The sequence below is a fragment of the Pipistrellus hanaki genome, assembly GCF_964339955.1.
Source record: "Pipistrellus hanaki genome assembly, chromosome: 12".
In the NCBI taxonomy this organism is placed as follows: domain Eukaryota; kingdom Metazoa; phylum Chordata; class Mammalia; order Chiroptera; family Vespertilionidae; genus Pipistrellus; species Pipistrellus hanaki.
Genome location: NC_140514.1, coordinates 22057584 through 22082260, shown reverse-complemented (window position 1 = coordinate 22082260; position 24677 = coordinate 22057584). Strand labels below are relative to the sequence as shown.

Here is a 24677-nt window from a genome sequence, read left to right as displayed (position 1 = left end):
ACAAAAGGCAGTTTCTAATACTAAAACTTTGGTTCAATTTTATAAATAGAGCATGAAACTTAGTGATTTCTCTATTTCTAATCTGAATAGTGCTGATAGATTACATCGTGACAAAATACTCTAATTTAAAGAAAGACTATTATGCTTCCACACCCTTTGGGGATATAAAGTGGAATTTTTCTTGATGTGGGAAATGCTATGTGGGCGGCTGTAATACTGGGAATAAAAAAATTCTGATAATGATTCATAGAAGAGGCCATGTAAGAATCAGGCAGGCATTTCAGCTATCTTTATTTTATTTTTTTAATGTTTTGCCTTGACATTCTCAGGAGAAGTTTTGTGTGCTTTTTTTAAAATTTTTATTTATTTACGGATTTGAGAGAGAGAAACATCAAGTTGTTGCTCCACTTATTTATGCGTTCATTGGTTGTTTCTTGTATGTGCCTTGACCAGGGGTCAAACCTGCAACTTTGATGAATGTGGACAACACTCTAACCTAGGGGTGTCGAACTCAATCAGAGAAGGGGCCAAAATCTAAAATCCAGCCTAAATCGCGGGCCGAATGGTTTACTGAACAGTCATAAACTGACAATGTCATAAACTGACAGTGGAGTGCAGTGATGACAGCGCGGTGCGGGCCACATTGCAAGGCCTGGCGGGCTGGATTTGGCCCGCGGGCCTTGTGTTTGACACATGTGCTCTAACCAATGAGCTACTGGGCCAGGGCCTGCATTTCAACTATCTTAATATTTACAATGTCAGTTTTGAGGTTCTTTTGTTGTTTTGTTGTTAAATTTTCGGAAATATTTTTGGCTGAAACCCTTTGAAACCTAAATTACAACTCTATTACTTTATGTAACACTAGAGGACCAGTGCATGAAATTTGTGCATGGGGTGTGTGTGTGTGTGTGTGTGTGTGTGTGTGTCCCTCAGCCCAGCCTGCACCCTCTCCAATCTGGGACATCCCTCTCACAATCCAGGACTGCTGGCTCCCAACTGCTCGCCTGCCTGCCTTCCTGATTGCCCCTAATGCCCCTAACCACTTCTGCCTGCCAGCCTAATCACCCCCTAACCACTCCCCTGCCAGACTGACTGATGCCTAACTGCTCCCCTGTCAGCCTAATTGCTCCTAACTGCCTTCCCTTGCAGGCCTGATTCCTCCCAACTGCCCTCCCCTGCTGGCCATCTTGTGGCAGCCATCTTGTGTCCACATGGGGGCAGCCATTTTGTGTGTTGGAGTGATAGTCAATTTGCATATTACTCTTTTATTAGATAGGATTAGATAGGATAGAAGCCCAGGTGGGATCTGGCTGGTTTGTCCTGAAGGGTGACCTGAATCAGGGTGGGGGTCCCCTTGTGGCATGGGGCAGCCTGGGCGAGGGACCTGTGGAGGTATGCAGGCCGGCCAATGGCCCAGGCGACTCAAGCAGAGGCCCTGGTATCTGGAATTTATTTATCTTCTAATATTGAAACTTTGTAGCCTTGAGCGCAGGCCAGAAAGTTTGGCTTCCTCCATTGCTGGGGAAACCCAAGTCTCCTGCTTGCTCCATGGCTGCAGCCATTTTTGTTGGGATTTATTTATCTTCTATAATTGAAACTTAGTAGCCTTGAGAGGAGGCAGGGTAGGCCAGGGCAGGCAGAAAGCTTGTCTTCCTCCATTGCTGGGGAAAGCAAGCCTCTTGCTTGCTCCGTGGCCGTAGTAATCTTGGTTGGGTTGATTGGCATACTTGCTCCTGATTGGCTGGTGGGTGTGGCTTGTGGACACAGCAGAGGCACAGCCAATTTGCATATTACTCTTTTATTAGATAGGATTACACATAGCTAAAAAAGTGTTAAATTTAAACAGTATTGATTCTGGAATAAAAGTCACTCATTCATTACAATCTTTTCATTTCCACTCCCATATCCTAAAAACTAACAAAAACAAATTTCTAAAAACTCATTTCTTCCTCAAAGGATAATCAGAATTTAAAACTGGTTTTATAATGCCATTTTTAACAACAGCATTTGTTGAAAAATGACATTTAACAGGATAAGCTTTAAACCAGAATTATGGAAAATTATAGGTCAAATTTCATTACTAGAAAAATTTACATAAAATATTAAAGACTGCAGTCAATGGCAAGTTGTATCTATTACAAAATCCCCACAAAACAAAATATCTATCTTAATGCCAAGTTGTATCTATTACAAAATTCCCATAAAACAAAATATCTATCTTAATGCCAAGTTGTATCTATTACAAAATTCCCACAAAACAAAATAATTAAAAGTTTCCAGGAGTTCATTTTAATAGGACTCAAACCACACTTTATTAGAAATAAATTAATTCAGTAAGTTTTAAGACTACATGGCATGCCACAATTCAACTCAAATCCTTCATCTACTGTTTAGTCTAGGGGTGTCGAACTCAATCAGAGAAGGGGCCAAAATCTAAAATCCAGCCTAAATCGCGGGCCGAATGGTTTACTGAACAGTCATAAACTGACAATGTCATAAACTGACAGCGGAGTGCAGTGATGACAGCGTGGTGCGGGCCACATTGCAAGGCCTGGCGGGCTGGATTTGGCCCGCGGGCCTTGTGTTTGACACATGTGGTTTAGTCTATCTAGACTACTTAGTCATGATAATACCTTCCCAACAGAAAGTCCTTTAGTTTCAGTAACAAAAATTGGGACACATGATTGAGGAAAGTATTTCTGTGTCAAATTCAGAGTATAGGAGATAGTTTAAGAGTTTCAACTTTTGATTGATATTTTGGTGGTATTTCAATAATTTTTAGAAAAATAAAACTGGATGCCTATTTACTAGAATCTCTTATACTGTTACTCAATGTTATGTTTAACCATATAAAAAATTAGTTTTGTGGGTAATAAATGTTGATATAATTCAACCTTAGAGTTCTACTATTGGAATATACATAACATTTATATGTAATTTATATATAATCATTTAGACAATGATTTTCAACTGGTGTGCCACAGGAATTTTCAAAATATGCAATACCTGACTATTTAGTCAGGGGCACTGTCCTCTTTTCCCTTAGATTGTCAAATAAAAAAGTGACAATTGCCAATACAATAGTAGCCCTCTGGTGTGAATCAAAACTATACCTATTTTTTTGTCAGATCAACAAAAAATATATTTTTTGATGTGCCACGGAATTTTAGTAACTAGTTTATGTGTACCATGAGATGGATTTGAAATGTTTAGAAGTTAAATCTACAGGATTAATAAGTGATTGATAATAGGTAATAAAGAAGAGAGAGGTATAAAAAATGAATGTCAAGCCCGACTGGTGTGGCTTAGTAGTTGAGCATCAACCCATGGTCACTGGATGATTCCCAATCAGGGCACATGCCTGGGTTTTGGGCTTGATCCTTAGTAGAGGAGGGGCAAGCCAATCGATGTTTCTCTGTCATTGATGTTTCTATCTCTCTATCCTTTCCCCTTCATCTCTCTCTCTAAAATCAATTTTTAAAAATATAGAAAAACAAAAACAAGTTTCTGACTTGTGAAAATAGGTGGATAGAGAAGCTATTCTGTTATTTCTGAGATAGGAAACACAATAGAGTAGTTTTGGCAAGTAAGGGGTTGGCGAGAGTTAATAAATTCACTTTAGAAAACGTTACAGTTGAGACTGTCATTGAGATATTTAAGTAAAGCCTCATTAGTCCCTCAATGTATGTTCATATAATGGATTACTAAACAGCAGGGATGATAAAGTACAGTTACTTGCATCTATACACATGAATCTTAAAAACATAGTGCTTAGAGAAATAAATCATACAGATGATATATACATTATTAATTCATTTACCTTTTACACTGGCAAACCCCAAAATATAGTGTTTAGGAATACATACATAAATAATAAAAATATAAAAAGCAAGAAAATGGCCACCTATTTGGGGGAGGGATATGGAATTAGGAAGAGGCACTCAGGAAGCTTTGAGAACACAAATGATTTTTTATTTCTTATAGTAATGGGGACATGGTTTTTACTTATTAACTATTCTTTAAACTGCACTTACATTTTATAAACTTGTTCCTGTACATGATACATTGCATAATAAAATTTAAAAAACTATGTAGGCCACCTTTTGACCACAATGGGAATTAATAACCCAGTATTATACAAAAAAGCCACCAGGAAAATAAAAAGTTCTCATAACTCTTAGGTAAAAAAGGAATTCAAAACTAAAAGTTACAAACTATTTAAAAAATAGTATATTCATATTTTGCAATTTTTTCCTATACGATAATTTGGCAATATTTATCAAAACACTCTTACTCTTGAATTTGGCACTTATTTTAGAGTAGAAGGTTACCCTAAAGTAGGCAAAATTTAAAACAAACAAACAAACCACCAGAAAAAATTATTAAGCTAAACTGGTTTTCTAATGTAATACAGAGGTCAGCAAACTTTTTCTGAAAAGGGCCATATAGTCCATATAGTAAGTAAATATCTTAGGCTCTGTGGGCATGCATGTGGAAACTACTGAACTTTGCCATTATAGCCTGAATGTACACAGATAATATGTAAGTGAATAAGCATAACTGTCTGTCAATAAAACTTGGTCATAGCTGAGTTTTTCCATAGCTGAGTTTTCCCATAGAGAGGGGAAACATTGATGTGAGAGAGACACATTGATTGGTTGTCTCCTGCATGCACCCCAACTAGGGCCAGGGATTGAATCTGCAACCCAGGTATGTGATCTTGACAGGAATTGAACCCTTGACAGTTTAGTGTGAAGGCTGAGGCTTTAACCACTAAATACACCAACCAGGCCTGGCTTGTTTAATTTTATTATAATGTATGAAACAATACTCTGACCAAGAGTCCAGAGTAAAAACTATATTCACCGCCTACTGCGAATATTTTGGTGTCTATACATTATGCTTACTTATTATGAAAATCATTTTTTGTGTAGAACTTGTATACCACTCAGAAATGTTCTGATATTTTTATAACTAATGGATCTATATGACGAAGTTCTATTTCTTTCCTCAAATACTACTTTTAACCACATCATCAGTTAAGAATGTGCTTGAAGCCATATGCTTAATTCAAGGAATAAAGTTCAAGAAGTTCTTATATTTCTTTCTGCATATTAAGAAAAATATAGTAGTCCATTTTTAAAAAGAAGACAAAAGAAAGAGGATATAAAATCAAATTAAGAGTCACAGTGTTATTATATACACTGAGTGACCAGATTATTATGATCTTTGAATGTATAATAATGTGGCCACTCAGTGTGTATATTAGAGGCCCGGTGCATGAATTTGTGCATGGGTGGGGTCTGACCTGCCTGGCCAAGGAGAGGGGACATGGGTGGTTGGCTGGTCTGCCTGCTGGTTGAACTCCTGTTCAAGGTGCTCCAGGCCTCAAAAATCCCATTCTTAAGCGGATACACTGCCTGTGCTTTGCTTAGGGCAGCGGTCGGCAAACTCATTAGTCAACAGAACCAAATATCAACAGTACAACAATTGAAATTTCTTTTGAGAGCCAAATTTTTTATACTTAAACTTCTTCTAATGCCACTTTTTCAAAATAGACTCGCCCAGGCTGTGATATTTTATGGAAGAGCCACACTCAAGGGGCCAAAGAGCCCCATGTGGCTCATGAGCTGCAGTTTGCCGATCACGGGCTTATGGCATAAGCATATTGAGACAGTCCATGGGACAGAGTGGAGAGGAGGCTGAACTCCAGTTTTACCACTTAAGGAGACTGTGAACTTGAATGTATTCAAGTACCTAGGACAAATCTCTACTGGAATATTTAAAAAGTATGATCTATAAGGGGAAAAGATGATAAATTATATTACATTAAAATTAGGAACTACTCTAGTTATCAAAAACCCAGGATAGGAAACAAAATTCTCAACACGCAATATTGATTAAGAGGCTAAAAGACTGATATCCAGAAAATATAAAGAATTCCTAAAAATTAGTAAGAACAGACCAGATAATCAAGTTAAAAAAATGGGTAAAGGCTTTAATAGGCACATCACAAGAAGAAATCCAAATTTAAAAAAGGGGGTCATCTTTCTTAATAAAACCAAAAGAGATACAATTCTCTTGTCCAAATATTTAAGTTTGTCAATACCAAGTGATGATGAGAATGTAAAACAACAGGAATGCTCATATTCTGTTGGTATAACTACTTTAGCAAACAGTTTGGTATTATGCTGTAAATGAAAAATAAAAATTTATTATGATCCAGTAATTCCACTCATAAGTTTAGACCTTGAGATACTGATACCCATGCACACCAAGAAAAATATACAATAATGGTCATAGCTGAGTTTTTCAATATTATGAAACAGAACAGAATACACAAATTATGTTATATTCATATAGTAGGATAGTATGTGTACAATAGATTAGAGAAATGAAATGTTATACACAAATGAATGAGTGGCACAAAAATAAGCAAGACATAAAAGACTATATATTGATATAGATCCATATGTCTGTATATGTGTGTATACAAGATGTAAACTACATCTTTAAGGATGTAAACTTTTGAGAGAAGGAAAAATGCAAGAATATGGCTACTTATGGGGAATGGACAGGATAGAGACATGTAGGGTTTGACTGGTAAGGGCACATAGCACAAGTATGGAAGACTGGCAATGTTCTATTTCTTAATTTGGGTGGTGAATGCCTTATAATTATCCACTAAACTGTACCTTTATATATATTTTACACACTGTTCTGTATATGTTAGATTTCATCATGGGAAATAAAGAACAACAAAAAGTATACATAGAGATTAAAAAAAAAAAAGCAGAAAGCAGTATTTGTTGTAGGTATTAGTTCTAGGAAAGGGCTACTTAACAATCTTTAGGTATCTTCAGTAAAATCCAAATAATAGTCTATCTCTACACTAGACTATTATTTCTTTCATTATATTACCTTTATCATTACTGTTACATATTATATTTTAACAAAATTTCAAATCTAATTATAAGAGAAATAGTCCTATGCCAAGTTTTTTCTACTTGACTCTATATGGCTGGTACATTCACAGAGAACCAGTCTGAGAGAGAAAGCCATAAACATTTGGCACAGCAGATATAACTAAATGTTCCACTAAAAATGACCCATAAAACATTCAATTACATAGTGGTAGATTTACTTTAAATCTTATGAGGTTAAACTACATATTAAGTAGTTAATTCAGTAACTTAACTTACATTATTCAAGAACATGAGTATCCTTTATATGACATTTTTCTGCCACAATTTCTATTCAAATGTTTTTTTTTGTTGTTGTTGTTTTTAAATGAAAGAATGTAAGTTTTTCCCTGTTCTGCATTGTACTAGCCATATAAGGCAATTTGGATTCCACTTTCTTACTTAATAGCATGAGAGAACTTCAGTTTTCTGGATGTAATTTATATTTTTCATCTATTTAAGTAACCTAGTCCTTTCAATTGAAATGAAACTAAAGGGGAATTTTTAATTTGATTTTAAGAATATATATATATATATATATATATATATATATATATATATAATAAGAATGTATGTTCTTATCTTTACAGTTATAATCAGGTATTTTCTAGAACCAACTGTTACCTCCTTGAGCACACCTGGATTTTTATGGGAAGCACATTTGCAGTCCTTATATTCCACCCACTTTGAGTCCACTAATGGGCTATAAAAAATGTCTCAATTTGGTTATTCCTCATCGCCCCTCAAATTCATTATGTCTAAAATTAACTTAAGATTTCTCCCAAATTGGGATACCATCAGAACCATGTTTCTGTGGAATTTCTTAGAAAAATTTTATATTTTTCCACTTAACACCATTATCATTTTTAAATATGGTTTTTATTGCTTTTAGAAAGAGAGGAAGGGGAAGGGAGAAACATCAATGGGAGAAACATGAATCAGCTGCCTCCTGCACGCCCTCTGACTAGGAATTGAACCAGTGACCTTACGGTTTTTGAGACGATGTCATCCACTCTGGCTGGGCAACACCATTATATTTAATGTTACCAAGTTGACAATTTCTTTTCCAAAATGGCTCTCAAATTTACCTTTGCTCTGCACTTTTACTGCCAGCAACCTTGTCCAGATTTCTATTGCTACTTTCCTAGATTCCTACAACACCTCAGTCTCTCCTCTCTTCTTATACTCATACCACTACCAGACATTTCCTTTCAGCAACATTCAACAGTTGCACACATCTTGTGCCTGACTTTCACTGACTGACATCCATAATTAGGCCCCATTTTAACCAAACTTAATTCTCCTTACTCTGAAACACCTCCACCACTACTCTGTCCTTCACCATTCAATTCTATTTTTAATGTCTACATCAAGTTCTAATTTCTCTAAAAGGGTTTATTATTAATGCTACAATTCGTTGTTTTCTTCTCAGATCATTTCAGGCATGTCAATTTTATCTCTGTAACAGTACACCTAGGGGAGAAATGAAAAACTTTACATCAGATTTTTTAGGAAAAGACAAAAAGGTGTCAAGGCCAAGGTGCTCTATTCTATTCTGGTACTTGGGTCTTGGCTCAGATAACTAAATCAACAGCTGGTCTGTGAGCTGGCTAGTGAAGTATGACTCATTCTGCCAAATGGATTAAACAATTAGCTGCAATGGAAAAGTGTCTATGAAATTCTATTTAAACCTCTGGGCATGTATTCTATGTAAGTAATTATTTGAAAGCTTGGTCAGAGAATTTTAGTAAAAGAATTTGATTGCTAATTTGGATAATATGTTTAGTGGGATGGAGGCCAAAAACTCAGAGTTTACTAGGCAATCTAACATTCAATAATTATTATTTGATAACGAAAGAGGTCAGGTGATAGGAATGGGTCTAATTTTCCTTACTCCACCAATAGATGTTTCTCTATCACATTGATGTTTCCCCTCCCCCTCTCTTTTCTTTTTCCCTCTCTCCCTCCCTTCTTCTAAAATAAATAAAAAAAATAATTTTTTTTAAAAAAGAAAAAAAAAAATTTGATACCTGCTGCATCATGGATGAACCTTGATGATATTATGCTACCTGAAATAAGCCAATCACAAAAGGACAAATATTGTCTTATTCCTCTTACATGAAGTTCCTGGAATAGTCAAATTCATAGACAGAAAGTAGAATGATGGTTGCCAGAGGCTGGGGGCAGGAGGAAATGGGGAGTTAGTGTTTAATGGGTACAGAGTTTTAGTGGGAAAGAGAAAAAAGCTCTGGTGATGGTTGGTAGTAATTAGTGCACAACAATGTGAATGTACTTTAATGCCACAGAAAGGTATACGTAAAAATATTATCATTCATGTATATTTTATCACCATGAAAAGGTAATAAAACAGAGAAGAATATACAACCTTTTAAGTAAACACAACCTTTTGTGTTCTCTCTGTGTGGTTGATCAATTTTGAAAAGAAGCTATGCTCTCTATTACTGAAGTATCCACTTCTCTCTAAGAAATCAGTGTCTACTTATGCAATTACTCTTGCTCACAGGAGTACTTAAATATTGCCTTATGTCTCTGATAATTTCACTATAATTTTCTTGAATGTCTTTATCCATTCACTCAAAACTTTATGAGCACAGACTAGGTACTAAACTTTATGTAAGCTGCTAGAAATAAATTAAAAAAAAGAAAGAATATCATAATCTCTGAGAAGTACATAATCTAGTAGACAAGACAAACTAATTATTATACAACCTAAATGCTAATTAATTAGAGGCCTGATGGGAACTCAAAGCACAAAGCAACTCCTCTAGCTGGGTAAGTGTGACACACTGCTAGTTGTACCCCCTACTTGTTCTTCCTTTCTTCCATCTATATATATAAAAGCCTAAGCGACCATTATGACCAGTAGATCTCTCAACTGGTTGCTAAGACAATGCACTGACCATCAAGGAGCAGATGCTCAACACATGAGCTGCCCCCTGGTGGTCAGTGCACTCCCACAGCGGGAGCACTGATCAGCTAGAGGTCGGGTTCATGGTGAGGGAGTGCAGCTGCAGCAGCGGGAGCCTCTCCTGCCTCCGGGGCAGCCTACCAAGCAGTGGTGGTGGCAGCAGTGGTGGCAGACAGAGCGAGGCTGGGTTAAGTGGCAGCTGAGTTGTGCCTGGCTCCAGCTCGGGCTCTTCCCTGGCCACCGGCTGCTTTGCACACTGCTACATTTCTCAGGGGATGTCGGACTGCCAGTTTAGGCCAAGTCTGCAGGGATTGCAGGAGGGAACAGGCCAGGCTGAGGGACCCACCTGATGCATGAATCTGTGGACTGGGCCTCTAATAATAATATAATTAGCTAGCACACAGCTGCCACGAATAAAGACATTATTCAGTCTTCGTTCAAGCCAATGAGATGCAAGCAGGAATGTCATGTGGGAGCTTTAGGGAAACTTTAAGAGAGAGCTTGCATAAGACCTTTCTTTTTTGTTCCTTCATACTCAAGCTGCTTAAAACAAAGATACCTCAACTTTAGACCAGGAGGACAAAGGTCTGTGAGATATGAGATTCTGAAGCAGTTAGCTGGAAACTACTTTCTTAGTGATTTTGTGAAGAGCTATCATTTCAGCCTTACACTGCAAATTACATATTTTTATAGGAGAAAAATAAATTCTCTCTTGTTTTTAGGTTCATTGTTATTTTGGTGGTTCAGTTACTTGTCACTGTACATAATTCTAACGAATGCAGGGGGTCAGGGAAGGCTTCACAGAAAAGGTGATGTTGAGCAAGGTTTTGAAGAATGAATAGTTGCTTGCCGAGTGGAGAAAGGCATTTCAGTTTCAGGCAGGTAATGTAAAGGCACAGACGCAGGAAAGAGGCTGACTTTCCTAAGGATGAGGAATAGTTCAGATGACTGATGTTTAAGGTAGGTGGAATGAAGTAAAAGAAAAAGCAACCTGAAAGCTGGAGAAACAGACTTAAAGAGTATTCGTCCATGCCATGCTGAAAAAGATGCTTTTACTCCTATACTTGGTCATCTATAATACCAAAAGCATAACGTGCTAATTATACCAGATGTCCCCTCCCCATACGAAGCCGGGGAGGTGAGGGAAGCTGGGTCCTGGGTGCCTGCTGGCAGCTGCAGGGAAGCTCAGGCCCCAGGTGCCAGAGGGAAGCTGGTGCTGGCAGCCGAGGGAAGGAAGCCCTACTCTTGCACGAACTTCGTGCATCAGGCCTCCAGTATTAAAGGACTATGAATTCAGATGATCCTCTGCATATTTTAGAAGATCCAAATGCCTCCTCAGAAAACAAAGCAGTATGGATTAGGGTATGGTAATGGAGAGAAACTTAGTTCTATAAGAGAAAGGCACACTAGTATTTCTGTACCTGCTGAGGACTAGAAGAAATATATAATACCTGGCAGAAAGAAAAGATTAGGACTCTCACAATAGTTAAGGGAGAGGAATCTGGACAACAGAGAAAAGAAAAGCATCCATATAGTTTGGCAATGTCTGGCTGAGATAAAGATTGGAATGCCAGCTGTTTAAAGAAAACTGAGGTCAATGAATTACAGGGCAACTATGAGCATCTGATTATAATACATTTTATTTTTATTATCTGCCTGCACCCACTGTATCCTTTTACGAGTGGCTGTCATAGCTGAACAGCATCTAGCTATAATAGGAACCTGGTATTTGATGATCAAATACCTTTTCCTATCAAAGAAGAGTTAAAAATATGAGTGAGGGGGAAAAAAAATCAGTGCTCCTTACGTTTGTTTTAATTTTTATTCAAGCAGGTAGTATTCTTTTATTTTTTTGTAATATCGTATTATTTTTGTATACTTATAGTTTTAAAAACAACCCATGCATGCCCAATCAAAAAAATAAAAATAGGCAGCAATTATTACCTCATAGAAGTATCAGAGACAAAATTATTGAGAAGGGTCTATGGCCTCTGTGAATACATCATTTATCCCAAATTATAGGAGACAATAAATAGACATCAACATTGAGATGACGCAATGTTGGAATTACCTGATGAAGATATTAAAGCAGTTATTACCAAAAATGCTTCAAGAAGGGCAAACATTCTTGAAATGAATAGAAAGACTCAGCGAAGGAAAAGAACCAATGGAAATTTGAAAAGTGAAAAATACAATAATTCACTTCAAGTCTCAATAAGCAAAATGGAGATGATAAAAGGGAGTCAGTGAACTTGAAGACTGATTGATAGAAATTATCTCGTTTGAACATCAAATAGAATAAAATATGAAAAGAGCCTGAAGAACATTTGGGATAACAAAGGTCTACTATTGTTGTTATTGGCATCCTAAAAGAAGAGTGGAAGAGTGCAATGCACAAAAGTATTTAAGAAAATAATGACTTTTAAAGTTTTCAAACTTGGTAAAAGCACAACATATTATATATACAAATTTGAGAAGCTCAGAGGACCAAAAAAGAACAAACCCCCAAGAAACCCAAGCCCAGACACATCATAATCAAACTGATAAAAACTCAAGACAAAGAAAAACTTGGAAAGCAGACACACACACACACACACACACACACACACACACACACACAATATACTATTTATAGGGTAACAGCAATTTGAACGGATCTAAATTTCTCATCAGAAACCATGAAATGCAGAAAGAAATGGCATATTTTTAAGACTTAAAGAAAAGAACTGTCAACACAGAATTTCTATATCCAGTGAATATATTCTTCAGAAATTAAGTCAAAATAAAGACACTCTCAGGTGAAGGTAAAATTAAGAGAATTCATGGCCAGCAGATATACTCTAAAAGAATTACTAAATGACAGAAGGAAAATCATGCCAAGGGAAAAAATGTAACATTAGTAATGAAGAAAGAACAAAAGAATGATAACCATCTGAGTAAATATAATAAATTATTTTTCTCTTCTTGAATGTTTGGGCAGTTAAAAGCAAAAACTATAATGTCTGATGGAGTTTTCTGTATATGTAGAAATAATATATAAGAAAATAAAATAAAAAAGAGGAGGGTAAAGAGACATAAATAGTGATAGGTCTTCTACATCCCACTCAAGTGAAAAAATATTTATTCTAAGTAGAGTATGAAAATTTAAATATGTATATTATAATCCCTAAGCAACCATACACACAGACACTAGTATGAGATATAGTAAAAAAAAAAAAAAACACCACACAATAGATAAATTAAAATGGAATACTAAAAACTGTTCAAAGCCAAAACCGGTTTGGCTCAATGGATAGAGCGTCAGCTTGGGGACTGAAAGGTCCCGGGTTCGATTCCGGTCAAGGGCATGTACCTTGGTTGTGGGCATATCCCCAGTAGGGGGTGTGCAAGAGGCAGCTGATTGGTGACTCTCTCTCATGGATGTTTCTAACTCTCTATCTCTTTCCTTTCCTCTCTGTACAAAATCAATAAAAATATATTAACAAATAATAATAAATAAAAATAAAAACTGCTCAAATAACCCAAAATAAGGCAGGAAGTGAAAAAAAGTGGTACAAAACAGAAGTCCCTTATACTATCCCTTTGTGTCATATCCCTAACCCCTAACTATCCTGTTTTAACCCCTGACAACCACAGATGTTACATAAATGGAATCATACAGTAAGTAACCTTTTGAGACTGGCTTCTTTTACTCAGCATAATGCTTTTGAAACTCATCCAAGTTGTTGCATGTGTCAATAATTCATTCATTTTTTTGCTCAATAGTATTCCATTGATGAACTGCACTACAATTTATTTATCTAGTCACCTGTTGAAAGACACTTGGATTATTTCCAGTTTGGGGCAATTATGAATAGAATTGTTAAAACATTTATGTACAAGTTTTTCTGTGAATACAAGTTTTCATTTCTTTAGGGATTGGGAGGGGGAATGGGGAGATATTGGTCAAGGGGTACAAACTTCCAATTATAAGATGAATAATTTCTGGGGTCCTAATATATGGCATTAACTATAGTTAATGTACTGCATTATATACTTGAAAATTGCTAAGAATTGATCTTCAATGTTCTCACAAAAAAAGGGGGGGTATAACTATGTGAAGTGATGACTATGTAAATTAGCTTGATAGTTGTAATCATTTCACAATGTATATGTGTATCAAATCATTATGTTGTATATCTTAAATATATACAAATTTTTTTTTATTTGTCAATTATACCTCAATAAAACTAGGGCGGTGGATAATGCTGACTGGGACCAAGTACTAAGACTGGTTATAATTGCACCACTCTGCAAACCATCCTAAGCAGGTATAAAATATTTCTTTTTGTGTGTGTGTGTCCCAAAAAATAAACTAGTCCACTAAACTAGACACTGGGAAGATAACACACAAAGGATTATAATTCGAGACAGTGTTTTCTATAACTATATGTATTTTGGGGTAGCTGCCATAAAAGTTAGATCTTAGATTGTGAGTTTGAATAAAACACAACCATATGACCAAAGTAATTTATTTAGATAAGTAACCAACCTCACCATCCCTAACTGTGTCCTAGTTTCTAAACAATAAATGTAAGTTATCTGTAGAAACAATCAATTTCTTTTAAAGGACAACAGCATTTTTATAACTTTTCAATCTTTAATCTTCTGGGGATATGAGCTGTAAGTAGCAAATCCAGCTCTTTCAACAGCTGAAAGTATGTTAATATGTAAAGCTTGGGGCAATGAAAATTTGACAACAAATATTTATCTACTGCTAAACAAGTTAATTATTGAATACTTAAATATTCCAAGCCCTAAGGGTCATACAAAAGAGATCAAAATGGTACAGGTCCTCAAAGACTTAGCTGAAGAGACAATACAGACTCATAAGACAGACACCAGAACTGTAAATAAGAAATGATTATGTACAACAATTAGAGAATAACATCTAAACAGACATCAAAACATTCTGGTAACTCAGAAGAGAAAATAATTTCATCTGATGCAGAGAGACACTGGAATACAGAGAAAAGGAGAATGTATTGGAGTCTAGAGGCCTGTCTCAGCTCTGCCATTAAAACCTCTTGGGTAAGCTGAAACCGGTTTGGTTCAGTGGATAGAGCATTGGCCTGCGGACTGAAGGGTGCCGGGTTTCGATTCCGGTCAAGAGCATGTACCCTGGTTGTGGGCACATCCCCAGTAGGGGGTGTGCAGGAGGCAGCTGATCGATGTTTCTCTCTCATTGATGTTTCTAACTCTCTATACCTCTCCCTTCCTCTCGGTAAAAAAAAAATCAATAAAATATATTAAATAAATAAATAAACGATGCTCTAAGAAATACAAGGAAGAAGGGGCAGGCATGGGCTCCTTCTAGAAGGGATTCTGAAAACTCAGGCTTATGGCAAGCTCACTATTTGAATTCAATTCCATCTTTTCACAACCATGTGAAAGAAAGGATGCTGACACCCAAAAGAAGGAGTTGGCTGCTCTCCTTGCCTCCTCCAGAGCACAAACTCTTATATCAAGGGCCTCACTGTCCCGGGCCCAGCTGCGCTGGCACCTCACAGTCCCAGGAACCCCCTATGATGCATCAGCTGTCTGGCTTAGTTTCAGGCTGGTTCTTTGGGTCTTAGTAAGCTTATCTGAAAGAAAGGGAATCAATCAGGTCCTTTAGAACATCGTGATCTATTAATATAAAAATTAGAAATATTATCCATAGAACATAAACCTTACTAAGTGTCAGCTATGAGTAAAACAGCTTATAAAATTTGTTATCTGGACTTTAATTGTTTGTTCTACAAGAAATATCAAACTGTTTTTAGAAATGCCAAATAAGAAATGTGAACACTAATGAATTCTTTATAAAAGAACAGTTCTTACTTTAGTCTAAAAATATTAAAATGGCTAGATCTCACAGTAAAACATAACCTATGTAAAGATTCATCACAGTTCTTCGCTAGACTGAGTTAATTCTTATGACTCAGAACAATATTCTTGTAAATCAAATACTCTTAGTACCGGTACCTCTAGAACACCAAGTGCAGTAGAGTTCCCAGTAATGTCTGCAGGCAGCAAGAAAAGGTCAAGAGTTGCCCTTCTTAACTTCCAGACCTAACACCCAGAAGTAGAAAAAAACAAATCATCTTAACAGTTACTGAATGACAACTATGTGCTAGATGTTGTCCTCGTAACTTTAAATGGATTACCTTATTTAGTTCTCACAACAATCCTATGACTCGGCTAGTTATTATCATAATTGTCATGATGAGAAAATTGAGGCTCACGAGTTTAAGAAAATGTCCCACAGCTACATAATATTTTACAAAGTCTAAAAATAAGATAATCACAGAATGTGTCACTGTCTTAAGCCTTTAGGAAAACACTCTCATCAGTAGACCCAACTGTTCATATATCTTTGATAGATATAGTCCTATAGTGAAGATGTGGACTATCAAACCATCATGACTGGATATTATATCTTAACGTAACGAGAAATTAGCTTTGTTTTCCACATGAGTCTTCAGTAATTTGCTTAGCATGAAACCAGTTCCCCTCATAAAACTGAGTTTCTAGATCTACAATTGCTAAGGAACAGACACCAGACGATTCAAATTAAGGTCATTCTTTGAGGTCTACTATGAATGGCACCTCCCTGAAGGAGATATCTATTTCTTTGCTCATTAACCATACCATTGTTTTGTCTCTTCTTTTGAATATTAACTTTCTCTACTGGATTGCTAACATGTTCTATATATAGCAGAAAATGTGAAGCTGAGCCACCAGAGTGAGTTCTTGATGAGTATCAGGTCCATATCCCTAAGATGCCCTGGATAGAGACAGCAAATATAATCTTTTATTAAGAAAACTAAAAACAATGATTTCCATTCTTCTTTTTAACATAAGAACATCCGTATCTGCAAGGAGGTGGACAGTACCAGTGGCTGAGAAAGGAAAACAAAACGTCTTTAAAAAATACTCTGGACCCCATGGCCCAGATGGTCACAGACCAGGAACCAAGAGGTTGCTGGTTCAATTCCTACCCTGTTTCCCTGAAAATAAGACAGTTCTTATATTTTTTCTCCCAAAGTTGCGCTAGGTCTTATTTTTAGGGGATGTCTTATCTTTCCATGCCCTAGGTCTTATTTTCGGAGGATGTCTTATTTTAGGGGAAACAGGGTAGTTAGGACACAAGCCCACTGTGCAGGCTGAATCCCCAGTAGGGGCCTGCAGGAGGCAGCCAATCTATGATGTTCCTTTCTCATGGATGTTTCTATTTCTCTATCCTTCTCCCTTCCTCTCTCTCTAAAAATCAATAAGAACATATTTTTAAAAAATTCTAAAAAAAGAAAAAAGGAAAGAAAGTAATAGTAAATATCTTTAATTATACAAAGAATTATTTTATAGAAACCTGCACTTTTAAACGATGAAACATGGACACTGCCTTAGTTTAGGAAAAGTTTAGAATATATATTACACATATAGTGTAAGAATAAATGTCTCAGTCTATACTGATAAAGATCAAGTTAAAATGTATGCAAAAATGGAAAAGAGGCATGGTTAAGATGAGAAAAACTAAAATCACTTAAATCATTCTTCCCTTATCCTCCCAATCATTAATTTTACCAGAATTTTTAAAACTAAAGTAGGTTTTTTTTTTGTTTGTTTGTTTTTTGTTTTTGGGGGTGTGTGTGTATGTGTGTGCGCACACACGAATGAATACATGTTTATTGTAGAAAATGTAAAAAATATTAAATGTTGTATTAAGAATATGTTATCAGAAATAGATCCAGAGACATGGAAGCATGCAATAGACTGAATCTCAGAAGGAAGGGGGAGGGGAGAAGTGTGTGGGGAGAGATTAACTAAAGAATTTATGTGCATAACCAATGAACACCAACAAAAGTTTGGTGAAGGCCTGGGGTTGGGTGTGGGAGTGAGATGAGGGGAGGAAAAAAGGGAACATCTGTATACTTTCAACAATAAAGATAAATTTAAAAAAAAGAGTATGTTCTCTGACTAAAATAGCATTAAATGAAAACACAGTAACTAAAAGATACGAGGAAAATCCCAAGTATTTGAAAATTATTTGACAATACTCTGGAACAATCCATGGGTAAAAAAAAAAAAAAAAAAAAAAATTACAAGAGACATTAGAAAATATTTTGAATGAAATGCTAATGAAAATGTATAGCTTTAAATGTTGATATTTTTTAAAAAATGAATTTTAAAATCAATGAACTAAGCTTTCACCTTAAAAAATTAGAAAAAGTAGAGTAAATTAAACTCAAAATAAGGATGAAGGAAAAAATTAAAGGAAGAGCTCAAATCATGAAACAAAAAACAGAAAAACCACAGAAAACAATCGAAAGAACCAAAAGTTGATTTTTTAAAAGGATTGACAAAATTGATAACCCCTAATTAGACTAATTAATGGGGGGGAGGGAGAAGAAAATGAATCCAATATCAGAATGAAAGAGGGAGCATCCACATAGATCCTACCAACATAAAAAGGAAAACTGTTTTATAACATATGTAATTTATTTTCAAGCTGATAAATTTGACAAGTTAAGATAAAATGGGCAGATTACTCAAAAGGTATAAATTACCAAAACAAGGATAAAAAGAAATAGAAGATCTGAGTAGTCTTATATCCATTTTTTAAAAAATTGAATCCTTAATTAAGACTCTTGCCACAAAGAAAACTGCAGGCCCAGGTGGCTTCATTGGTAAATTCTATCAAACTCCTAAGGAAGAACAGCAATTGTACCCAAACCCTCCCATAAAAGAAAGAATAAAGGAACACTCACTGCTGGTAGAAATGTAAAATGGTAAGCCCACCTTCAAATTTGTCATCAGTTCCTCATAATGTTAAACATACACATATTCTAAAACACAGCAATTCCATATCTAGGTATTCATCCACAATACATGTGTCACAAAAAAGCTGTGTATAAAAATGTTCATAGCAGTTTTAGTCATAACAATTGAAAACCTTTTCTGCAATAATAATAAACAAATTACAGTATGTCCATACAATTGAATACTGGTCAGCGACTAGAAAGAAGTAACTACAATTACATGTAACATGGATGAATCTACATTTTAAACAAGAGTTTCATAAAAGTTTTATGCCCAAGAGAGTCTGAAAACAATTGTTATGGAAGTATTTAAGAAAACAAAAAGAGAAAATATAAGGGATTTGGGAAACTTATAAATTAATCAATGCCATATACACTATAAACTATATGTAACAGTTGTTATCTTCCAGTAAGTGCTTAATTGCCATTTAAATCATGTTACACTATTCCCCTGTTCATGTTCAATTTTCTACTTATGTGCTTCAAGGAATTCCAATTCCAAATTTTAGTCTTTAATCATCTAACTACCCTAATTTCTCATTAATCCCAACTCATACTGTGCATTTTAGATAAAAATCCTGTTCACCAGTTCCCTTTCTTTTTCTTCTTTAATGTCCCACTTTCTTGGTACTGTTTTCCCCATCTCTTTAATAGTGTTATTTTACTCTTCCCTGCATAGACCTGTCTTTCTACCTCCTTTAAGACTGAACCAAAAACTCATCTTTTCCACTAAGTGTGAAACCTCAGATTTTTTCCTAATTCTCTCAGCACTTGAAGATCTTGCTCCTAATATATGTATTTATTTTACTGAATTTGGACATCTCTAATAATGACTCACTAACTCCATCCCCTGGTTATAGAGTAGACCCTTTGGGCTCAGTGAATTAAAAATATGACAGTCCTTTTCAAGGTCCATTCTCTTGTGCTGTTTTTACTTTTCTACCTGGAATTCTAGTTGCCAGAAGCTTAAACTCTATATGGATGGAGGGGTAGAAGAGAGAGTTAAGAGACAGTTGATTGTGGCTGCTCCTGGATTAGATTTTAAAGAAGGTGAAAAAAGCCTTTAGGCTTCAATGTTGTTCAGACTTGCTCACTTGCCCAAGGAAGCAAACAGGATTCTAAAAAGAGACTTTAGGAGAGGAATAAGTAAGTGTGTTGTTCGTCTATGAATTCTCTGTGTTGTACAGGTGATCAGACAGGATGCAGCACAGTTTCAAGGGCATTCAAATATTCTGACAGCAAATATTTCTATGTATTTTTTATAATGTTAGGGGGTAGAGGTTTGACTGGAGGTGGGCAAAAATTAAAAATCAAACTAAGTGCCAGTACTCTTTGTTCTGCATACATTATTACTTAGGAACTACTCATCTAATATCATAACTTTCAATTTTAAACTATGCCTTCCAAATCATATCTATAAACTTGATCATGCTCCTGAGCTAGAATATTTCCAACTGATATCTTGATCACATTAAACTAAAAAGCATAATGAGTTATCTGAAAGCAAACTCAATATTCCCCCCCTCTCTCAAACTTGTACATATTATTCTACTGCCAAGTCAGAAACCTTACACTCATTCTCAACTTTCTCTACCATCTCCAAACACTAACGCAGTCTCGAAGACAAACTCCTAAATATCTCTGAAATCAGTGCTCTTGTTTCTATCCCCACTACAAATTCCTTAATTCGGACCAGCATTATCTCTTTCCTGAACTGGGGCAGAGCCTTAAATGACATCCTTGACACTAATCTACCTACCAGAGGCCAGGGGCTGCCACATTCACTCAGCTTGCCATATGTTTTACTTGATGAATAAATGTCTCCAATCTCTGTTCCTCCAGACTATTCTCTTTATTACTGCTATAATCAGTTTTCTAAACTACCAAACTATTTGTGTCACTTCCCTACCTATAAAACAAAATAAAATCCAAATTCCTACTATGGCATATATTATAAAACTACTCACAATTTGTTCCCAATTCACCTTGGTTCTAATCTGACTTACTAATTTTTTTTTTTTGCACTCATTTCAGCAGATCAAACTTCACTCTTTTCCTTAGACACACTATGCCTTTTCTTTTTAATAATCTAGAATAAATAGCAACTCAGTATAGTTTATTTTGTTTTTATGAGTACCTTATACTATTTTAAGCCATTAGCTGAACAATCAGATAATACAGCCAACTCTCAGTTAGATTATCTATTAACATGGTCAGTATAGACTAAGTGGAAAAGTGATTAAATGTTTCAACAACTGTTGAGCTTCTTCCTTACAATAAATTAATATTAAAAATTTTCAGTGACAGACTTTTGATTCCCAGGTACAAATTTTCTTCATATCTACCCATTTCCTTTCTTTCACCTTTAACACCTCCCTTCCCTTGTTTCTCCTCTTGCAGTTTTCTTCTTACTATAAGCTTTTGCAACTAATTCTCAGTTAAAGCACTCAGATGTAAATTTACCTAACATTATCCTGACTCAGCAGTTTAGCCAATTACCCTTCAAGGTTACTTCTGCTTTAATCAAATTCAAAAGCCCTTCCCCCCCTTAAAAGTAGGATAGTTGGCTAAACCAGTAAAGAATTTTTAAGTTAGGCAAGGCAAATGATTTGCATTTCCCCTGTCATTCTCTAACATCTACAATGAAGCTAAAAAAGTAATTTGCATGGTCCATATCTACCGAGTCCACATCCCCATGAATTTTAAATATGGGTACCAGGCGATTCACAATGCCATACTGTTTTAAAATATATAAAGAAAATGTCAACTTAGTGAAAAATTGAGCAAGAGTTGTATTTTATTATAACATGGTATTGCTAATGTCTTTTGAAACCATATTTAACTAAATATTGTATTCATATAATTAGATTATATGATAGATGGAACAAAGTATCTGTTTGTCTAAATTCTATAAAATTCCTAAAGGCATGTAATGAGTCCAAAAAATGTACAATAAGTTGTAATAACTTCATAATCTTTATAATAGTTAATCAAAAGAAGGTCACTCTCATATATTAAAACTTTGTATCAGTTAAAAGTTAATACAACTCTGGAAACTTTTGATGGCTCTATGTAACTCTTTTAGTCTTGCTAGCATTACTTCAGACTAAAGGGATGATCCATGTATTTATCATATGAAGTACTATCAACAGAATGCCTGCCTGAGATCTAAAACAATATAGCAAGAACCTACTACAATCATAATGAATAGGCTTTTGAGCTAATCCTTATTTTTGATTTTAATATTATATCTAAGTTGTAAAATAAACTCAATTTAATAAACTCTAAAAATAAGAGGAATTAAAAATATTATGTGACATACACTTAAAATAATTGAAATTAATATTTTAAAAGAAGCATGAAAAATAAGCTCATATGTTACAGGTGGTGAAAAGTTGCATGTTGCTACAGGAAGTTGAAATGTTGTGAGAAGGAAAGACCACAAATTTGCTTGAGAGTCAAGGAAAGACGATAAAGATGCTTGAGAATTAAGATCAATCTACTATAATCATAAGAAAAGCTACTGTAAAAGCCATAGAACCTCCTAAGGCAGAAACAATACATATTCAAAAGAAATCTACCACTGTCACCACAAAATACATTTGATAAACCACATGCTCATGATACTAATTAGACCTGGGTTACAGCAAATTTAAAAAGAACAAAATGTTACAAGGGCATGTAACTTGAAGGTGGGCACATCCCCGGTAGGGGGTGTGCAGGAGGCAGCTGATGGATGTTTCTCTCTCATCCTGGAGAGCAGTTGGGGGTAGCCAGGCCTGCAGGGGCGGGGGAAGGAGGGAGGGCAGTTAGGGGCAATTGGGCTGGCAGGGGAGCAGTTAGGTGTCAATCAGGCTGGCAAGGGAGTGGTTAGAGGGTGATCAGGCTAGCAGGTAGAAGCGGCTAGGGCCAATCAGGCAGGCAGGCAAGCGGGTGGGAGCCAGCAGTCCTGGATTGTGAGAGGGATGTCCGACTACCGGGCATCCCTTAGGGGTCCTAGATTGGAGAGGATGCAGGCTGGGCTGAGAGACACCTCCCCCCACCCCAGTGCACAAATTTCGTGTACCAGGCCTCTAGTTGATTTATATAGAAGTCTAGAAAATCCCAAGTAGTTCACAGTGACAGAAAAGGTTGCCCAGGAATGGGGGAGGGGCAGAAGAGAAGGATTACAGAGACCTGACATTTTAGGAGGTGATGAATATGTTCATTATCTTGACTGTGCTGATGGTTTCATAATTGTATATTTTAACGTGTGAAGTTTACTGTTTGTTAATTACACCTCAGTAAAGGTGTTAAAAATGAGAGAAAAAAATCTGTCAACTCAACTTTTCATCTTTACAAGGGAATAACATCACAAACAATTCAAAAGTCATTGATGGTTGGCACTAGAATGTTTTAGTTTAAACACTATGCTTTTCTGCCATCTTTCTGTACCACCATAATGAGGCACATGAATGTACTGGCTGATGCTCTAAAGAGTATCAACAATGCCAAAAAGAGAGGCAAACTCCAGGTTCGTATTAGGCTCTGCTCCAAAGTCATTGTCCGGTCTCTAACTGTGATGATGAAGCACGGTTACATTGGTGAATCTGAAATCACCGATGATCACAGAGCTGGGAAAATTGTTGTAAACCACATAGGTTAAATAAGTATGGAGTGATCAGTCCAGATTTGATGTGCAACTCACAGATCTAGCAAAATGGAAGAACAACCTGTCAGTTTCGTTTCACTGTGCTGCCAACCTCAGCGGGCATGATGGACCATGAAAACAAAAACACACAGGAGGGCAAATCCTGGGATTCTTTTCCTATAGGTATAATACATATGTGCAAATAAAATGCCTCAATGGTAAAAATAGAATAAAATAAACACTGTAAATGTGATAAAATAGAAAAACCCTAGACTACAGTCCAGAGATCTGTCCATCACTAACTAGCAATTTGTCCCTCACACTATTCTGGGCCTAGGTTTCCTGATCTGCAAAATAATCATCTCCATGGTCTGCAATTCCAGCTCTAGAAGAAATGTGACTCATACACACATCTTTTCCCAAGCTTCCCATTCTCATTGTTTAGTTATTACTGCATTATTGTCCCTTAGTTCTACAAATGGAGAAAACAGCCCATTATAAACAAGGGAACAGCTTTCTAAAATCACTGGTTTGCTACAGATGAATCTCAAGGTGAAAAATGTAGAAGCTATTATAATGTTAAGAGGTGTTAGGTTTCAGTATTTTAGGCTACTGTTTTGTGTGCCAGTACATTCTCCTTAAGGACAAACAGTAAAATTCAAGGACAATAGGGAGGGGAAAAAATGTAATTATCCATTAATTATTCAAGAACTAAAGAGATGCCAACTGAACATATTAACTTTTTTGCAAATTTTCTCTAACCAATGAATTGCATTGAAAGGCAAAATCTGATCTACAAAATTTTATCAAATCTCTTTAAGTACACCCTTAAAAAAAAACTTAGATTTTATAAATTATGAGAAATTAGTAAGATAACATATGGGATAAGGAAATATTTAAAAGATTAAAAGATTTAGCTGCGCAATTCTTAGCTGCTGCTTCTCAGAGACAGGAAGTGCCTCTATGGGCTGCCAGAGAGCTGGATTCTGTGAACTGCCACTCACTGCCTAACCCTGAAATGCATTTTCTATGTTCCTAATCCATTCTTAAGAATGTTACGCAAACGCACGATTCTTAAAATTAAACTAAGCACCTGACATCAAGATCCCCAACTGTTAGAAACCTCAACCTGATTTTAGTATTGGTTTCTTAGGCTGCTAAGTTACCAACATCTTCCCAATTCAACACCAAGTTAAAATATCTTAAAACTTCTATAGAATTTGTGGTTCAATCTTGCATGACCTTGTAAAGAAACAATTAAAAGCAAGGGAAAAGAAAGCATGCGAATTATGTATTAATGTTCCAGAATAAAAACC

General features: G+C 35.9%; 1 protein-coding gene across 4 annotated transcripts in view; it reads right to left on the bottom strand.

Annotated features, from left to right (window-relative positions):
• The window catches only part of SOCS5 (suppressor of cytokine signaling 5), a 65689-nt gene that overhangs the window by 7906 nt on the left and 33106 nt on the right, over positions 1–24677 (bottom strand). The window contains exon 1 of one of the 4 annotated variants that reach the window (XM_084900722.1): positions 15898–15976. The exons of the other annotated variants lie outside the window; for them this stretch is intronic. The gene's annotated coding sequence lies outside the window, so the exon portion shown is untranslated. Of the gene's footprint in view, positions 1–15897; positions 15977–24677 lie in introns of those variants that run through there. 4 annotated transcript variants of the gene reach the window in all.